This window comes from Dermochelys coriacea, chromosome 13, assembly GCF_009764565.3.
Source record: "Dermochelys coriacea isolate rDerCor1 chromosome 13, rDerCor1.pri.v4, whole genome shotgun sequence".
NCBI classification, from domain to species: domain Eukaryota; kingdom Metazoa; phylum Chordata; order Testudines; family Dermochelyidae; genus Dermochelys; species Dermochelys coriacea.
In genome coordinates, this window is record NC_050080.1 from 35,552,675 (window position 1) to 35,557,322 (window position 4,648).

Sequence of the window (4,648 nt, forward strand, 5' to 3'; positions counted from 1 at the left end):
TTTGGCCAATGTACATGGCAGAGGGGCATTGCTGGCTCATGATGGCATCCATCACATTGGTAGATGCGCAGGTGAACGAGCCTCTGATAGTGTGGCTGATGTGATTAGGCCCTATGATGGTATCCCCTGAATAGATATGTGGACAGAGTTGGCAACGGGCTTTGTTGCAAGGATAGGTTCCTGGGTTAGTGGTTCTGTTGTGTGGTGTGTGGTTGCTGGTGAGTATTTGCTTCAGATTGGGGGGCTGTCTGTAAGCAAGGACTGGCCTGTCTCCCAAGATCTGTGAGAGTGATGGGTCGTCCTTCAGGATAGGTTGTAGATCCTTGATGATGTGTTGGAGAGGTTTTAGTTGGGGGCTGAAGGTGATGGCTAGTGGCGTTCTGTTATTTTCTTTGTTGGGCCTGTCCTGTAGTAGGTGACTTCTGGGTACTCTTCTGGCTCTGTCAATCTGTTTCTTCACTTCAGCAGGTGGGTATTGTAGTTGTAGGAATGCATGATAGAGATCTTGTAGGTGTTTGTCTCTGTTTGAGGGGTTGGAGCAAATGCGGTTATATCGTAGAGCTTGGCTGTAGACAATGGATCGAGTGGTATGATCTGGATGAAAGCTAGAGGCATGTAGGTAGGAATAGCGGTCAGTAGGTTTCCGATATAGGGTGGTGTTTATGTGACCATCGCTTATTAGCACCATAGTGTCCAGGAAGTGGATCTCTTGTGTGGACTGGTCCAGGCTGAGGTTGATGGTGGGATGGAAATTGTTGAAATCATGGTGGAATTCCTCAAGAGCTTCTTTTCCATGGGTCCAGATGATGAAGATGTCATCAATGTAGCGCAAGTAGAGTAGGGGCATTAGGGGACGAGAGCAGAGGAAGCGTTGTTCTAAGTCAGCCATAAAAATGTTGGCATGCTGTGGGGCCATGCGGGTACCCATCGCAGTGCCGCTGATTTGAAGGTATACATTGTCCCCAAATGTGAAATAGTTATGGGTGAGGACAAAGTCACAAAGTTCAGCCACCAGGTTAGCCGTGACAGTATCAGGGATACTGTTCCTGACGGCTTGTAGTCCATCTTTGTGTGGAATGTTGGTGTAGAGGCTTCTACAGCCATAGTGGCTAAGATGGTGTTTTTAGGAAGATCACCAATGGACTGTACTTTCCTCAGGAAGTCAGTGGTGTCTCGAAGATAGCTGGGAGTGCTGGTAACGAAGGGCCTGAGGAGGGAGTCTACATAGCCAGACAATCCTGCTGTCAGGGTGCCAATACCTGAGATGATAGGGCGTCCAGGATTTCCAGGTTTATGGATCTTGGGTAGCAGATAGAATACCCCAGGTCGGGGCTCCAGGGGTGTGTCTGTGCGGATTTGTTCTTGTGTTTTTTCAAGGAGTTTCTTGAGCAAATGCTGTAGTTTCTTTTGGTAACTCTCAGTGGGATCAGAGGGTAATGGCTTGTAGAAAGTGGTGTTGGAGAGCTGCCTAGTAGCCTCTTGTTCATACTCCGACCTATTCATGATGACGACAGCACCTCCTTTGTCAGCCTTTTTGATTATGATGTCCCTACTCTACTTGCGCTACATTGGTGACATCTTTATCATCTGGACCCATGGAAAAGAAGCCCTTGAGGAATTCCACCATGATTTCAACAATTTCCATCCCACCATCAACCTCAGCCTGGACCAGTCCACACAAGAGATCCACTTCCTGGACACTACGGTGCTAATAAGCGATGGTCACATAAACACCACCCTATATCGGAAACCTACTGACCGCTATTCCTACCTACATGCCTCTAGCTTTCATCCAGATCATACCACTCGATCCATTGTCTACAGCCAAGCTCTACGATATAACCGCATTTGCTCCAACCCCTCAGACAGAGACAAACACCTACAAGATCTCTATCATGCATTCCTACAACTACAATACCCACCTGCTGAAGTGAAGAAACAGATTGATAGAGCCAGAAGAGTACCCAGAAGTCACCTACTACAGGACAGGCCCAACAAAGAAAATAACAGAACGCCAATAGCCATCACCTTCAGCCCCCAACTAAAACCTCTCCAACGCATCATCAAGGATCTACAACCTATCCTGAAGGATGACCCATCACTCTCACAGATCTTGGGAGACAGGCCAGTCCTTGCTTACAGACAGCCCCCCAATCTGAAGCAAATACTCACCAGCAACCAAACACCACACAACAGAACCACTAACCCAGGAACCTATCCTTGCAACAAAGCCCGTTGCCAACTCTGTCCACATATCTATTCAGGGGATACCATCATAGGGCCTAATCACATCAGCCACACTATCAGAGGCTCGTTCACCTGCGCATCTACCAATGTGATAGATGCCATCGTGTGCCAGCAATGCCCCTCTGCCATGTACATTGGCCAAACTGGACAGTCTCTACGTAAAAGAATGAATGGACACAAATCAGACGTCAAGAATTATAACATTCAAAAACCAGTTGGAGAACACTTCAATCTCTCTGGTCACTCTATTACAGACCTAAGAGCGGCTATGCTTCAACAAAAAAGCTTCAAAAACAGACTCCAATGAGAGACTGCTGAATTGGAATTAATTTGCAAACTGGATACAATTATCTTAGGCTTGAATAGAGACTGGGAATGGATGAGTTATTACACAAAGTAAAACTATTTCCCCATGGTACTTCTCCCCCCCACCCCACCCCCCACTGTTCCTCTAATATTCTTGTTAACTGCTGGAATTAGCCTACCTTGCTTGTCACCATGAAAGGTTTTCCTCCTCCCCCCCCCCCGCTGCTGGTGATGGCTTATCTTAAGTGATCACTCTCCTTACAGTGTGTATGATAAACCCATTGTTTCATGTTCTCTGTGTGTGTATATAAATCGCTCCTCTGTTTTTTCCACCAAATGCATCCGATGAAGTGAGCTGTAGCTCACGAAAGCTTATGCTCTAATAAATTTGTTAGTCTTTACGGTGCCACAAGTACTCCTTTTCTTTTTGCGAATACAGACTAAGACAGCTGCTACTCTGAAACCTGACACTATTTAAGGAGTTCTGACATTGTCTGAAAAACATCTGACTTACCCTAAAAGTTTCCATGCAGCTGTTTTCACCTCCTTGTTTTTTAATGTGTAGATGATAGAGTTTAACATGGGGGCTAAGATGCTGTACTGGATGGAGACCAGTCTTTCCAGATCTGATGAAATCTTTGAGGTAGGCTTCATGTACCGAAAAAAGGCTGCTGAGTAGAACAAACCCATAACAATAAGGTGGGAGCTGCAGGTTGAGAAAGCTTTATGCCGGCCTTCTACGGAGTGTATACTCAGGATGGTAGAGATGATGTGAATGATATCAGAATGAGGAGGAATGAGCTCAAGCCAAATACAACAGAAGAAAGAAGCACCACTTTGTTGGTGAAAGTCTCAGTGCAGGAGAGCAGTAGAAGTAGAGGCAGCACACAAGTGAAATGATTGATCTCAGTGGGTCCACAGAAGTCTAACTTTATCATGGGAAGAGTGTTCACCAAGGAATATAAGAAACTTATTGTCCATGCACCTCCCACCAGCAGAATGCACACCTGCTTCTTCATAGTTACCAAGTAATGCAGTGAGTGGCATACAGCAGCGAACTGGTCATAAGCCGTTGCTGAGAGATTGAAAACTTCAGCACAGCCTGACAAGAGAAAGAAGAAGAGCTGGGCAATGCAGCCACCAACAGAAATGGTTTTCCATTTTGCTAGGAAGCTCTCCAGCATCTTAGGCACTGTGACTGTGGAAAAACAAATATCAAGGAAGGATAAATTACTTAAAAAGAAATACATGGGGGTGTGAAGATGAGAATCAGCTCTTATCACCAACATGATCAGCATGTTCCCCATCAGGGTGATTAGGTAAATGATTAAAAACACCACAAAGAGGAAAATCTGGAGCTGTGGATCACTGGAAAATCCCAAGAGAATAAACTCAGTCACTGTGGTTTGATTTTCCAACTCCATGTATTCGGCAAATATTAACCTGAGGGGGGAAAATTTGCAATGAAATTACTGGAAATATAATATAGTTTATTAAAGGGTTAAGTAGTTATGTAATCTATATGTTCTTTCATCATTGTCATCATACCAGGTTTCTCGTGCCCCATTTCACTACCCTATTGCTACTTAAGTGACAACAGTAGGAGGGAGTGTGATACATACATTCAAAGGTGGTATAGTGCTTATGATCCTGAACAGATCTATTACATACACTGTTATAGGTACAAAAGAAGTAACTGTTGCCAGGACTGGGATTCAAACTAAAATAATAATAATAATAATAATAAAAACTTGCAAAAGAATCACAGAAATTTCACTGGAGTGAAGGAGACCTGGATTCTGGCCTTAGCTCTGCCACAGTCCTGGGACAACTGACTTAAGGTACAGTTTTCAAAGTATGTGAATTAGGGGCTTAAATCCCATTGACTTTCATTGTGTCTTCGGCTCCTAAGTGCCATGGGGTCATATTTGTAAAGTATTGAGGTGCCTGAAATCTCAATGGGAGTTAGATACTTAAAGAATCCGGCCCTGAATTACTTTTGGAAATGAGATTAAGTGTCCTAGGTTCAGACCCTCAAAAGGATGTATGCACCTAATTCCCATTGGAGCGAGGTTCCTAACTCCCTTTAAGGATC

The 4,648-nt window shown here is 44.5% G+C and overlaps 1 pseudogene; it reads right to left on the reverse strand.

The window, feature by feature from the left end:
- Window positions 1-3,063: 3,063 nt before the first annotated feature.
- LOC119841935 lies at window positions 3,064-3,978 on the reverse strand (annotated as a pseudogene).
- Window positions 3,979-4,648: the final 670 nt, after the last annotated feature.